Source organism: Heptranchias perlo, chromosome 21, assembly GCF_035084215.1.
Source record: "Heptranchias perlo isolate sHepPer1 chromosome 21, sHepPer1.hap1, whole genome shotgun sequence".
In the NCBI taxonomy this organism is placed as follows: domain Eukaryota; kingdom Metazoa; phylum Chordata; class Chondrichthyes; order Hexanchiformes; family Hexanchidae; genus Heptranchias; species Heptranchias perlo.
Window position 1 is genome coordinate 52,933,870 of NC_090345.1, and position 15,952 is coordinate 52,949,821.

The window sequence follows — 15,952 nt, forward strand, 5'->3', positions numbered from 1 at the left end:
TATTGCATTTCATGATTACATACATTGCATTAAACAATTCTTTTATATGTTACTTTTTCAATACACAACGGCATAGTATAACAGTCCCTAGTTTGAGGCCGCGACCCCATAATTTCGAGTCCACATATGCCTCGATTAATGCTGCTACTTCATGATTTATACATTTGCCATGTCAACCGTCGCATTACATACCATAATAATTAAAACAGTACAACTATTTAAGCCTCAAGAAAACGTGTGAAATTGAATGGGCAAACTTTGCAACTGCTTATAAGGCTTCTGTCTGAAGGGTAATATTTCTTTCTTAACATTGTGGGGCTTAACAGACACCAATATTTTATCCTTAATTTAGTTATTTTTGGTTGGTGTGAAGCAAAATGTTGATTGACTAACCAGATATATGATGTAATGCCATGTCCTCCTCTCTTTGAATATGCCATGGTAGTTCTCCAAGTTCCATCGATCGACCCATAGAGAGCAGTTAGGAGATTCTTCATCCAGGGTGACGCCACCTGCTAACGATGAGCTCTGCAGTACATCACAGCCGAATAGCCATTCCTGGACCAGCTAAAGGTACTAGGGCTTTCCAGACTCCCTCATTCCCACTGAACAATGTCCTTAAATAGTTCACTAACTCCTCATGTATATTATCCTCCAAAAGGTCTATCAACTCCCCTTTAAATATTTTAATTAGTCTTTCATCAACAGATAGCAATGGCATTGCCACCGTTGCAGAAATCCACCTTGAAATAATGTCATTTTGCTTGCGTCTTCCTGGCAGAACACACTTCTCGGAGTCTTCGCACCTTACACCAAACCATATTCCCATGTGATTCCCAGATTTATTTTTTTAAATCAAATTTGGGATCCAATTATTTACTAGTCAATCCCTTTTTGGATCTGATTTAAGTCAACAAAACAGCAGTTGTTCAGAAACCACCTGGACTGAACCCTTTTTAAATACAATTTGATTATTGTCAATTAAATCCTTCAGGTAAAAATGTTACCCGTTGAGTGCTTGAACAGCAGCTCATATCAATGTATCTTATCAATTTAAATTTCAGAAACCAATGATGCCCAGGCTTGGTTTTACAGCAGAGACAAAAGTACATTTGGGGTAAATCCCATGTCCCATGTCTCCCTTGCTCGAGCACTTTGTCTCTGAAAATAACAAAGGATTAGAGGGTTAACAGTGAGGCTTGAGAAGGAAAGTTCTTCGTGCATCTTGTCACTATGCTGTGACCTTCAATATTTTCTGCAGATCTGAATTTAAATTCTTAACACCAGTTGATCTCTTTCTTGTACTAACACCTTTCCAATGAAGGTTGCTCTGTATTTCTGTGGAGCTACTTTCATGTAATAGAAATATTGAACCACCACCACTGATGTGGTCCCGAAATCCACGGTCATCTGTTTAAAAAAACAAAGAAAAATCCAGCGTGGCCTTTCTTGAGAGCTTCGGATGGGTTAAAGAAATGCATTTGTAAATATCCTCTCAAATTAAACCCGGCACTTAAAAAAACAAAGTAGTGTAGAAGGGCTAATCAGCTCTTGGCTCCTCGACTCTGAAAGAACTTGAGGAGAACATAAGAAATAGGAGCAGGAGTAGGCCAATCGGCCCCTCGAGCCTGCTCCGCCATTCAATAAGATCATGGCTGATCTGATCCTAACTTCAAATCTAAATTCATGTCCAATTTCCTGCCCGCTCCCCGTAACCCCTAATTCCCTTTACTTCTAGGAAACTGTCTATTTCTGTTTTAAATTTATTTAATGATGTAGCTTCCACAGCTTCCTGGGGCAGCAAATTCCACAGACCTACTACCCTCTGAGTGAAGAAGTTTCTCCTCATCTCAGTTTTGAAAAAGCAGCCCCTTATTCTAAAATTATGCCCCCTAGTTCTAGTTTCACCCATCCTTGGGAACATCCTTACCGCATCCACCCGATCAAGCCCCTTCACAATCTTATATGTTTCAATAAGATCGCCTCTCATTCTTCTGAACTCCAATGAGTAGAGTCCCAATCTACTCAACCTCTCCTCATATGTCCGCCCCCTCATCCCCGGTATTAACCGAGTGAACCTTCTTTGTACTGCCTCGAGAGCAAGTATGTCTTTTCTTAAGTATGGAGACCAAAACTGTATGCAGTATTCCAGGTGCGGTCTCACCAATACCTTATATAACTGCAGCAATACCTCCCTGTTTTTATATTCTATCCCCCTAGCAATAAAAACCAACATTCCATTGGCCTTCTTGATCACCTGCTACACCTGCATACTAACTTTTTGATTTTCTTGCACTACGACCCCCAGATCCCTTTGTACTGCAGTACTTTCCAGTTTCTTGCCATTAAGATAATATCTTGCTCTCTGATTTTTCCTGCCAAAGTGCATAACCTCACATTTTCCAATATTGTATTGCATCTGCCAAATCTCCACCCACTCATCCAGCCTGTCTATACCCCCTTGTAGGTTTTTTATGTCCTCCTCACTCTCTACTTTCCCTCCCATCTTTGTATCATCTGCAAACTTTGATATGTTACACTTGGTCCCCTCCTCCAAATCGTTAATATAGATTGTAAAGAGTTGGGGACCCAGCACCGACCCCTGCGGAACACCACTGGCTACTGGTTGCCAGTCCGAGAATGAACCATTTATCCCAACTCTCTGCTTCCTGTTAGATAACCAATCCTCCACCCATGCCAGAATATTACCCCCAATCCAGTGATTCTTTATCTTGAGCAATAATCTTTTATGTGGCACCTTGTCGAATGCCTTCTGGAAGTCTAAATACACTACATCCACTGGTTCCCCTTTATCCACCCTGTACGTTATGTCCTCAAAGAACTCAGACATGACTTCCCCTTCATAAAGCCAAGCTGACTTTGTCCTATTAAATTATGTTTATCCAAATGTTCTGCTACTGTCTCCTTAATAATAGACTCCAAAATTTACCCACCACAGATGTTAGGAGGCTAAGGGAGAATTTAACTTTAAGCACAATCTTGGAAAAGACATAAGAACATAAGAACATAAGAAATTGGAGCAGGAGTAGGCCAATCGGCCCCTCGAGCCTGCTCCGCCATTCAATAAGATCATGGCTGATCTGATCCCAACCACAAATCTAAAGAACACAAGAAGTCGGAGCAGGACCCGGCCACATAGCCCCTGGGCCCTCTCCGCCACCCACAGGGCATTGACCGATCCGAACTCAGCTTCACGTCCAATTTCCTGCCCGCTCCCCATAACCCCTAATTCCCTTTACTTCTAGGAAACTGTCTATTTCTGTTTTAAACTTGTCCATTTTAATTCAAAAGAGTGGTTTTCTCCTGGACTTGTGTATTTTAGATTAAAAACCCAAATTTCATTAAATCATTTTTATTTTGGACTTTGGTCATTTTTGTTTTCCACCACAGTCACTCACAAAATCAAAGCGTGTAGGCAGTCTCCTGACCACTATTACATTTTAATAATTTTAAACAAACAGAATCACCTCAAAGATTAAAGGCACTAAATCAAGTCAAAATTAACATACTCTTGAAAACTATGGTCACACACTCATACACCTTAAAAGACTGATTCCTTGAATTGGTTATGAACTCAGAACAGCACATGTTTATATTGCACCTAATATCAAAGACGTGGACTACAGAGAGTTAAACTGCTTTAGCTCTGTGTGAGGGCGGAGCTTAAGCAAACATCACAGAACACATTTAATAGTAGAAAAGGAACAGAACATTTCCCTCTCTCATGTATTCTATCCAAACTAACTTTTCCTTTTTCTCGGACTAATTTTAAATTTCTGAAGTTTGCTACTTAAGCCAAATTTGTCCCAATTTAAAATCTCATGTAGGAAAGACCCTTTCTTAAACTTATATGTTTCTTTCATTTGTTGTGCTCCTAACTCCTGGGCAGCAGCAGTAGCTGCTCCTGCCTGTAAGTGGGTGACTAAACAGGCCCGTTATCTTATGTTGAGCCTCCTCCTTATCCTTGGCTCTCTCCTCTTCTGTTTTCTTAAGGTTCTCCTGAACTTGCTGTATTTCTTTCCCTGCTTTATTCACAAGTTTGTTGCCCTTCTGGGTACAGAAATGTGAAGCATAGATTAACAGTTGTTTCCCCTCATTTTTGTTACATTTCTTCTCATCTACTTGTTTCTGTATCCACTCAATGGCCTGCCCATATGATCTCCCATCGGCGCCAGCCAGCAATACCACAAACTGTTGCTGCAACTTGAATTTTCCCTGATCCAACAATTTCTCTCAACACGTCACGACTTCAGGCGCGGCATCTGCCATCCCGGCACTAATATGCTGGTGAGTAACAGCCGTCGCTCACGCACCCTTTTGGTTTCCTACTTAAACCCTGCACTAGCTCGGAGAAGAAAGTCCTAAGCCTGACTTTAGCAGAAAAGAATTATAAACCACCTTTTGTGAACTCCTGCCTGACTCGCCAATTTATTGGGAATATGGTCCAGGACTGCTTGTGGAGTCCCTGCTCCGCTACTTACTTCCCAATTCCGAAAGATTCGAGTTGACACCATTTGGTTACAGTGGCAAGTACCTTATTGCAAAGAACACTTTAATACACTCAGTATTTGAGCAGCAGTTTACAGAATGGAAACTGGAGATATATTACCCACTTCCACACTGGGTAGAGCTCGTGCCTTGACTTCTCTCCTCTTGCGGTCCTCACGGCCCCTACCCCTTGGATTCCAAGGATCCTACTTTCTGCAGACTTCTTCAGACTACAAAGGCATTAGGCTCCTACCAGCATTTACGTGTGCCCGGATCAAATCTATTCTGCACCCTCGGGTGTTCTTCTACTCTAACCCTTTGTTTGAGCTGTAGCTGAGGACCTTGTGGCATGCTGACTTAACCTCATTAACTTGTTGAAAAGATCACAGCTGAAGACGTTGACTTAACATTATCAACTTGCTGAGGAGGCCGGACTTAATCTCATCAATTTTTTGAAAAGATTAGGCTGATAACAGTAATGTGTTCTAAACAATGACAAGACACTTGGTGTTCCCCTTATCTCTTTTGGGGAATGTAACTTGTCTTTTTCCAGACATGCTAGATTCTTTTATATCTATTAAACTTAAGCAAAGTGTTAACTGTGGGGTTTAAACACACATTGTCCAAGCTAACTACTATGCAATTGCCGTGGTTAATGTACTGAACAAATGTAGTTACATAAAATAAATGCGGTTAATACAAATGTATGATTAATACAATAGGTGTGGTTACATATTAAATACATTTCATGATTACAGACACTGCATTAAACTGTTCTTTTATATGTTACTTTTAAAAAAATAAGGGTTATACTCTAACACTGTACAAGGTGGACGGTTGCACCTGAACAGAGCTGGGCCTAGTGTCCGCACAGGGAGGTTAATTAGTGCTGTGGGGGAGGGTTTAAATTATTTTGGCAGAGGGAGGGGAACCAGGATGAAGCATCAGAGGAGAAACAAGGCATATAGAGGATTGGGAGAGACAAACAGCATTGGAATAAATTGTAGGGATCAGACGGGGGAAATGTGAAGCAGACGAAGATGGGTTTGGAGCCCATGTGCATAAATGCATGGAGTGCGACGAATCATAGAAAGGTTACAGCACGGAAGGAGGCCATTAAGCCCATCGAGTCTGCGCTGGCTCTATGCAAGAGCAATCCAGTTAGTCCCACTCCCCTGCCCTATCCCCGTAGCCCTGCAAATGTTTTACTTTGAAGTATTTATCCAGTTCCCTTTTGAAGGCCATGATTGAATCTGCCTCCACCACCCCCTCAGGCAGTGCATTCCAGATCCTAACCATTCGCTGTGTAAAAAAGTTTTTCCTCATGCCACCTTTGGTTCTTTTGCCAATCACCTTAAATCTATGTCCCCTGGTGGGAACAGTTTCTCCCTATCTATTCTGTCTAAACCCTTCATGGTTTTGAATACCTCTATCAAATCTCCTTGCAGCCGTCTCTGTTCCAAGGAGAACAACCTCAGCTTCTCCAGTCTATGCATGTAGCTAAAGTCCCTATAGACTGGAGAAGCTGGGGTTGTTCTCCTTGGAACAGAGAAGGTTGGTGACCTGCAGGCACAAGTTGCCACATGGGATTATGATACAGTGGCAGTAACGGCGACCTGGCTCAAACAAGGGCAGGAATGGGATCTTAACATTCCAGGCTACAATGTATTCAGGAGAAATAGGGAAGGGTTAAAAGGATGGGGAGTGGCAGTATTGATCCCTGGAAAGACATGATGAGCTTGAGGGTTCAAAGACTGGGGCAATTTCCTAATTGCACCCTAATTGCGCATGAAATTTGCACTGGTTAGATTACGCTTCAAGTTTCCGCTAAAATTCATTTGTATAATCACAAACATAAAATCTTCCATGAATCAGCGCAATTGGGCAGCGTAGTAGAACATAATTGTTTCTTTTCTTTCCGTTTAAAAAGTATTCCTTGATGTATTTAGAAGTGGTGAGCTGGTGCAGTCTTATTAAGACAGCTGAAAATGGGTATATATAAGCTTTTTAATAAGGATGTCTAGTCCTCCACCTGTGAGTAGCCTGATATAAAATCACTGAACATGACTTAAACTACTAAATGGCTCAGTAGTTTCTTTTAATTGGTGTACATTAGTCAGCTTCTTAGTAAACTAAATATCCTTTGATATGAAAAAACATTTAAAACATGCCTACTAGCGTCTGCGCCTGAGAGATATTTTTTTCTGATATGTATAATGTTGATCAATAAGGTTTAGGAGAAATATATTCTGCTAAAAAACAAGAACAAACTAGCCAATGATACACCATGGATGAATAAGGAGATGAGGCAAAATTGAAACTAAAGAAAAGGCATACACTAAGCACATACACGATAAAGGAGAGGATGACAAAAGGGAATACAAAGAGGTTAGGAAAGATATCGAAAAAGCAATTAGGAAGGCAAAGAGGAACTACAAAATGAAATCATCAAAGAATATAAGAAGGAATAGTAAATTATTCTACAGAGACATAAATAACAAAAGAAAAATCAGGATAGTGATAGGGCCGCTAAAAGATACAAACGATAAACTCACAAGTAATGACAGTGAAATGGCAGAAATATTAAATAATTATTTTGCCTCAGTATTTACCGGGGAGACTAACAAGGTGCACATGACATTAGAAGAATAGATCAAAAAAAGATATAAAGACTTATAAGATTGAAAGGAGGGAAATAATTGATAAACAAATCAAACTTGGAGAGGATAAAACCCCTAGTCCAGATGGATTACACATTATAGGAACATTGGAACAGGAGTAGGCTATTTAGCCCCTTGAGCCTGTTCCTCCATCAATGAGATCATGGCTGATCTCTGACCTAACTCCATACTGACTAACTCTGACCGTAGCCTCATATCCTTAAATATGTTTAGTTAATAAAAATCTATCAATCTCAAATTTAAAATTAACAATTGAGCTAGCATCAATTGCCATTTGTGGAAGAGAGTTCCAAACTTCTACCACCCTTTGTGTGTAGAAGTATTTCCGAACTTCATTCCTGGAAGACCTGGCTCAAATTTTTAGGCTATGTTCCCTAGTCTTAGACTCCCCAACCAGCGGAAATAGTTTCTCTCTATCTATCCCTTCAGTTCCCCTTAATATCTTGAAAACTTCGATCAAATCACTCTTCTAAATTTCAGGCAACACAACCCTAGTTTGTGTAATCGCTCCTCGTAACTTTCCCCTTGGAGTCCAGGTATCATTCTAGTAAATCTATGCTGCACTCCAAGGTCAATATATCCTACCGAAGGTGCGGTGCCCAGAACTGAACATAGTACTTCAGATGTGGTCTAACCAGGGCTTTGTATAGCTGTAGCATAACTTCTACCTCCTTATATTCCAGTTCTTTAGATATAAAGACTAGCATTCCATTAGCCCTTTTGATTCTTTTCTGTACCTGTCCATGACATTTTAATGATCTATGTACATGTACCCCATAGTCTCTTTGGACCTCCACTGTTTCAAACTTTTTACCAATTAAAAAGTACTCTGATCTATTCTTTTTATGTCCAAAGTGGATGACCTCACACTTGCCTACATTGAACTCCATTTGCCACAGTTTTACCCAAAAATTAAAAGAAGTTAGGGAGGAGATAGCAGAGGCACTATAACATATATATAAAAAATCATTAGAAAACGGAATAGTCCCACAGGACAGGTGGACGGCTAATGTTACTCCTATATCTTTTCCCAAAGGTAGGGGAGTCTGTAACGAGGGGGCATAGATTTAAGGTGAGAGGGGAGAGATACAATAGGGTCCAGAGGGGCAATTTTTTCACTCAAAGGGTGGTGAGTGTCTGGAACGAGCTGCCAGAGGCAGTAGTAGAGGCGGGTACAATTTTGTCTTTTAAAAAGCATTTGGACAGTTACATGGGTAAGATGGGTATAGAGGGATATGGGCCAAGTGCAGGCAATTGGGACTAGCTTAGTGGTATAAACTGGTGACATGGACATGTTGGGCCAAAGGGCCTGTTTCCATGTTGTAAACTTCTATGATTCTATATTTAAAAAGAGAGCTATAACAAGCCCAGGGAACAATAGACCAATTAGCTTCACGTCGGTGGTAGTAAAGTTACTGGAATCTTTACTCAAAGGTGTAATAGAAAAACATCCAGCATCTGAAAATATAGTAAAGAGTAGTCAGCATGGATTTCATAAGGGAAGGTCGTGCTTGACCAGCCTTTTTGAATTCTTTGAAGAGGTAACAGAGAGTAGATAAGGGTAACATAGTAGATGTAATATACATGGGCCTTCAATAAGGTACTACATAGTAGACTCATGGTCAGAGTATGTGGAGTCAGGGGACAGGTAGCAGAATGGATAGCAAGCTAGCTACAAAACAGAAAACAGAGAGTAGGTAGTTACTTAGACTGACAAAGGTGAGAAGTGGTGTTCCACAGGGATTGGTGCTGGGGCCACTGCTGTTCACCATTTATTTAAATGATTTGGACTCAGGAATCGGAAGTACAATTTCAAAATTTGCGGACGACACTAAATTGGAAGGTACAGTTAAGACACTGACAAAATACAAGAAGACATTAATAAACTTGCAGAATGGGCATGTAATTGGCAAATAAATTTCAATATAGAAAAGTGTGAGGTATTACATTTTGGTAGGAGGAATAATGAGGCCATATACTCCTTGCAAAATAAGAGTCTAAATGAGATAGAGGAGCAGAGGGATCTGGGGGTCCAGATACACAAATCACTAAAAGTAGTGACACAGATTAATAAGACCATAAAAAGTGCAAACCAAGCACTGGGGTTCATCTTTAGAGGGATAGAATTCAGAAGCAGAGAAGTTATGTTAAACTTATATAGAACCTTGGTTAGACCACACTTGGAATACTGTGCACAGTTCTGGTCTCCATATTGTAAAAAGGGTATAGAGGCACTGGAGAAGGTGCAAAAAAGATTTGCAAGGATGATACCAGAACTGAACTACGTATCAGCAAAGATTGAACAGGCTGGGGCTGTTTTCTCAAGTAACGAGAAGAGTGAGGGTTGACCTGATAGAGATCTTTAAGATTATGAAGGGGTTCGATAGGGCAGATGTAAAGAAAATATTTACACTAGTGAGGGAGTCTAAAACCAGGGGCCATAAATATAAGATAGTCACTAATAAATCTAGTAAGGAATTCAGGAGAAGCTTCTTTACCCGGAGTGTGGTTAGAATGTGGAGCTCGCTACAAGGAGTAGTTGAGGCAAATAGCACAGATGCATTTAAGGGGAAGCTAGATAAACACATGAGGAAGAAAGGAATAGAAAGATATGCTTATAGGGGTAGACAATGTATGTTGGGAAGAGCCTTGTGGAGCGTAAGCATAGGCCAGTTGGGTTGAATAGCCAGTTTCTGTGCTGTAAATTCTATGTAATATCCCACCCAGTCTAATCCCACTGTCCTGCTCACTTCTCAAACCCTTTAATATCCCACCCAGTCTAATCCCACTGTCCTGCTCACTTCTCAAACCCTTTAATGTCCCACCCAGTCTAATCCCACTGTCCTGCTCACTCCCCGTACCCTTTAATATCCCACCCAGTCTAATCCCACTGTCCTGCTCACTTCTCAAACCCTTTAATATCCCACCCAGTCTAATCCCACTGTCCTGCTCACTTCTCAAACCCTTCAATATCCCACCCAGTCTAATCCCACTGTCCTGCTCACTTCTCAAACCCTTTAATATCCCACCCAGTCTAATCCCACTCTCCTGCTCACTTCTCAAACCCTTTAATATCCCACCCAGTCTAATCCCACTGTCCTGCTCACTCCCCATACCCGTTAATATCCCACCCAGTCTAATCCCACTCTCCTGCTCACTCCCCGTACCCTTTAATGTCCCACCCAGTCTAATCCCACTGTCCTGCTCACTCCCCATACCCTTTAATATCCCACCCAGTCTAATCCCACTGTCCTGCTCACTCGCCATACCCTTGAATATCCCACTCAGTCTAATAAGAAAATAAGAACAGGAATAGGCCATACGGCCCCTCAAAACTGCTTCTCCATTCAATAAGATCATGTCTGATCTTCGACCTCAACACCACTTTCCTGCCCGATCCCCACATCCCTTGATTCCCTTAGAGTCCAAAAATCTATCTGTCTCGGCCTTGAATATTCTTAACGACTGAGCATCCATAGCCCCCTAGGGTAGAGAATTCCTAAATGGCTGACCCCTTATCCTGAGACTATGCCCCTAGTTCTAGAGTCTCCAGCCAAGGGAAACAGCCTCTCAGCATCTAACCTGTCAAGCCCCCTCAGAATCTGATCTGCTTCAATGAGATCATAGGATCATTGAAAGGTTACAGCACGGAAGGAGGCCATTCGGCCCATCGAGTCTGTGCAGGCTCTATGCAAGAGCAATCCAGTTAGTCCCACTCCCCCGCCCTATCCCCGCAGCCCTGCAAATGTTTTCCTTTCAAGTACTTATCCAGTTCCCTTTTGAAAGCCATAATTGAATCTACCTCCAGCACCCCCTCGGGCAGTGCATTCCAGATTCTAACCACTGGTTGCGTAAAAAAGTTTTTCCTCATGTCGCCAATCACCTTAAATCTATGTCCTCTGGTTCTTGACCCTTCCGCCAATGGGAACAATTTCTCTCTATCTACTCTGTCTAGTCCCTTCATGATTTTGAATACCTCTTTCAAATCTCCTCTCAATCTTCTCTGTTCCAAGGAGAACAACCCCAGCTTCTCCAGTCTATCCATGTAACTAAAGTCCCTCATCCCTGGAACCATTCTAGTAAATTTCTTCTGCACCCTCTCTAAGGCCTTCACATCCTTCCTAAAGTGCGGTGCCTGGAACTGGACACAATACTCCAGTTTTGGCCGAACCAGTGTTTTATAAAGGTTCATCATAACCTCCTTGCTTTTGTACTCTATGCCTCTATTTATAAAGCCCAGGATCCCGTATGCTTTTTTAACCGCTTTCTCAACCTGCCCTGCCACCTTCAACGATTTGTGCACATATCCCCCCAGATCTCTCTATTCCTGTACCCCTTTTAGAATTGTGCCCTTTAGTTTATATTGCCTCTCCTCACTCTTCCTATTAAGGATAGTATTAGATCCAAAGAGGAGTCATATAAAGTTGCCAGAAAAAGTAGCAAGCCTGAGGATTGGGAGCAGTTTAGAATTTAGCACAAAAGGACCAAGAGATTGATTAAGAGGGGAAAAATAGAGCAACATAAAAGTGGACTATAAAAGCTTCTACATGTATGTAAAAAGAAAAAGATTAGTGAAGACAAATGTAGGTCCCTTACAGTCTGAAACGGGAGAATTTATAATGGGGAACAGGGAAATGGCAGAGCAATTAAACAAATACTTTGGTTCAGTCTTCACGGAAGAGGACACAAATAACTTCCCAGAAATGCCAGGGAACCAAGGGTCCAGTGAGAAGGAGGAATTAAAGGAAATTAGTATTTGTAAAAAAATAGTGCTGGAGAAATTAATGGGACTGAAAGCCGATAAATCGCCAGGGCCTGATAATCTGCATCCCAGAGTAATAAAAGAGGTAGCCATGGAAATAGTGGATGCATTAGTTGTCATCTTCCAAAATTCTATAGATATTGGAGCAGTTCCTGCAGATTGGAGGGTGGAAAATGTAATCCCGCTATTTAAAAAAGGAGGGAGAGAGAACACAGGGAACTACAGACCGGTTGGCCTAACATCAGTAGTAGGGAAAATTATAAAGGATGTGATAACAGGACATTTAGAAAATATCAACAGGATTAGCAAAGTCAACATGGATTTATGAAAGGGAAATCATGTTTGACAAACCTACTGGAGTTTTTTGAGGGTGTAACTGGTAGAATAGATAAGGGAGAACCAGTAGATGTGGTGTATTTGGATTTTCAGAAGGCCTTTGATAAAATCCCACATAAGAGGTTAGTGTGCAAAATTAAAGCACATGGGATTGGGGGGAATATACTGGCATGGATTGAGAATTGGTTAACAGACAGGAAACAGAGAGTAGGAATAAATGGGTCATTTTCAGGGTGGCAGGCAGTGACTAGTGGGGTACCGCAGGGATCAGTTCTTGGACCCCAGCTATTCACAATATATATCAATGATTTGGATGAGGGAACCAAATGTAATATTTACAATTTTGCTGACGACACAAAACTAGGTTGGATCATGAGTTGTGAGGAGGATGTAAAGAGGCTTCAAGGAGATTTAGACAAGTTGAGTGAGTGGGCAAATACATGTCAGATGCAGTATAGCATGGATAAATGTGAAGTTATCCACTTTGGAAGGAAAAACAGAAAGGCAGAGTATTATTTAAACGGTGATAGATTGGGAAATGTTGATGTAGAAAGGGACCTGGGTGTCCTTATACACCAGTCACTGAAAGCAAACATGCAAGTACAGCAAGCAGTTAGGAAGTCAAATGGCAAGTTGGCCTTCATTGCAAGAGGATTTGAGTAGAGGAGCAAGGATGTCTTACTACAGTTATACAGGGCCTTGGTGAGACCACACCTGGGGTATTGTGTGCAGTTTTGGTCTCCTTACCTAGGAATGGATATACTTGCCATAGAGGGAGTGCAGCGAAGGTTCACCAGACTGATTCCTGGGATGGCAGGACTATCATGTGAGGAGAGATTGGATCGACTCGACCTTTATTCACTCGAGTTTAGAAGAATGAGAGGGGATCTCATTGAAACATATAAAATTCTGAGAGGGCTCGACAGGCTGGATGCAGGGAGGATGTTTCCCCTGGCTGGGAGGTCCAGAACGAGGGGTCTCAGTCTTTAGGACTGAGATGAGGTGAAATTTCTTCACTCAGAGGGTGGTGAACCTGTGGAATTCTCTACCACAGAAGGCTGTGGAGGACAAGTCACTGAATATATTTAAGAAGGAGCAAGATAGATTTCTGGACACAAAAGGCATCAAGGGGTATGGGGAGAGAGCGGGAATATGGTATTGAGATAGAGGATCAGCCATGATCATATTGAATGGCGGAGCAGGCTCGAAGGGCCGAATGGCCTACTCCTGCTCCTATTTTCTATGTTTCCCACCGAAATGTATCATAGAAAGGTTACAACATGGAAGAAGGCCATTCGGCCCATCGAGTCCGTGTCGGCTCTCTGCAAGAGCAATCCAGCTAGTCCCATTCCCCCGCCCTATCCCCGTAATGCAGATTTTTTCCTTTCAAGTACTTCTCCAGTTCCCTTTTGACGGCCATGATTGAATCTGCCTCCACCACCCCCCCGGGCAGTGCATTCCAGATCATAACCACTCGCTGCGTAAAAAAGATTTTCCTCGTATCACCTTTGGTTCTTTTGCCAATCACCTTAAATCTATGTCCTCTGGTTCTTGACCCTTCCGCTAATGGGAACTGTTTCTCTTTATTCTGTCTACACCCTTCATGATTTTGAACACCTCTATCAAATCTCCTCTCAATCTTCTCTGTTCCAAGGAGAAGAACCCCAGCTTCTCTAGCCTATCCACGTAAATAAAGTCCCTCATCCCTGGAATCATCCTAGTAAATCTTTTTTGCACCCTATCTAAGGCCTTCACATCTTTCCTAAAGACAATACTCCAGTTGTGGTCGAACCAGTGTTTTATAAAGGTTCATCATGACTTCCTTGTTTTTGTACTCTATGCCTCTATTTATAAATGTAAGGAATCTTACAACACCAGGTTATAGTCCAACAAATTTATTTTAAAATCACAAGCTTTCGGAGATTATCTCCTTCGTCAGATGAATGAATGAAAAGGTTCTCAAATCGCATATCTTATACTATGTTGGGACAGCATCACACCAATCAAAAGGTGTCGTTGTTATTCAAACAGGCCAGTCACGGAGAACAGCACGTCCCAGTACACTAGATATACATTGTGTCTATTACACAGGCAGGCAGAAAGAAACTCAAAATGGCAGAGAGAGAGAGAATTTTAAAAAACATATAAATATTTTCCCCCTTTTTGCTGGTGAGGTTACGTGTAGCGTGACATGAACCCAAGATCCCTCATGGGTGCGGAACTTGGCTATCAACTTCTGCTCGACGATTTTGCGTTGTCGTGTGTCTCGAAGGCTGCCTTGGAGAACGCTTACCCGAAGATCGGTGGCTGAATGTCCTTGACTGCTAAAGTGTTCCCCGACTGGGAGGGAGCCCTCCTGTTTGGCGATTGTTGCGCGGTGTCCGTTCATCCGTTGTCGCAGCGTCTGCATGGTCTCGCCAATGTACCATGCTCCGGGGCATCCTTTCCTGCAACGTATGAGGTAAACAACGTTGGCCGAGTCACAGGAGTATGAACCATGTACCTGGTGGGTGGTGTCCTCTCGTGTGATGGTGGTATCCGTGTCGATGATCTGGCATGTCTTGCAGAGGTTGCCGTGGCAGGGTTGTGTGGTGTGGACGCTGTTCTCCTGAAAACTGGGTAACTTGCTGCGAACGATGGTCTGTTTGAGGTTGGGTGGCTGTTTAAAGGCGAGCAGTGGAGGCGTGAGGATGGCCTTAGCGAGGTGTTCGTCGTCATCGATGACATGTTGAAGGCTGCGGAGAACATGGTGTAGTTTCTCCGCTCCAGGGAAGTACTGGACGACGAAGGGTACTCTGTTGGTTGCGTCCCGTGTTTGTCTTCTGAGGAGGTCTATGCGATTCTTCGCTGTGGCCCGTCGGAACTGTCGATCGACAAGTCGAGCGTCATATCCCATTCTTACGAGGGCGTCTTTCAGCGTCTGTAGGTGTCCATCGCGTTCCTCCTCGTCTGAGCAGATCCTGTGTATTCGTAGGGCCTGTCCATAGGGGATGGCCTCTTTGACGTGGTTGGGGTGGAAGCTGGAAAAGTGGAGCATCGTGAGGTTGTCCGTGGGCTTGCGGTAGAGTGAGGTGCTCGTCTTTGATGGAGATTTGTGTGTCCAAGAAAGAAACCGATTCTGAGGAGTAGTCCATGGTGAGTTTGATGGTGGGATGGAACTTGTTGATGTTATCGTGTAGTCTCTTCAGTGATTCTTCGCCGTGGGTCCATAGGAAGAAAATGTCGTCGATGTATCTGGTGTATAGCGTTGGTTGGAGGTCCTATTTATAAAGCCCAGGATCCCGTATGCTTTTTTAACCGTTGTCTCAACCTGCCCTGTCACCTTCAAGGATTTGTGCACATGTACCCCCAGGACTCTCTGTTCCTGTACCCCTTTTAGAATTATGTCCTCTAGTTTATATTGCTTCTCCTCGTTCTTCCTACCGAAATGTATCACTTTGCATTTTTCTGCGTTAAAGTTCATCTGCCACATGTCCCCCCATTCCACCAGCCTGTCTATATCCTCTTGAAGTCTATCACTATCCTCCTCACTGTTCACTACACTTCCAACTTTTGTGTCATCTGCAAACTTTGAAATTGTGCCCTGTCCACCCAAGTCCAAGTCATTAATATATATCAAGAAAAGCAGTGGTCCTAGTACCGAGCCCTGGGGAACACCACTGTA

General features: G+C 42.5%; 1 protein-coding gene across 2 annotated transcripts in view; it reads left to right on the plus strand.

Annotated features, from left to right (window-relative positions):
• slc25a16 (solute carrier family 25 member 16) overlaps nucleotides 1-15,952 on the plus strand; it is a 386,688-nt gene that overhangs the window by 7,983 nt on the left and 362,753 nt on the right. Inside the window, exon 1 of one of the 2 annotated variants that reach the window (XM_068002781.1) lies at nucleotides 432-573. The exons of the other annotated variant lie outside the window; for it this stretch is intronic. The gene's annotated coding sequence lies outside the window, so the exon portion shown is untranslated. Of the gene's footprint in view, nucleotides 1-431; nucleotides 574-15,952 lie in introns of those variants that run through there. 2 annotated transcript variants of the gene reach the window in all.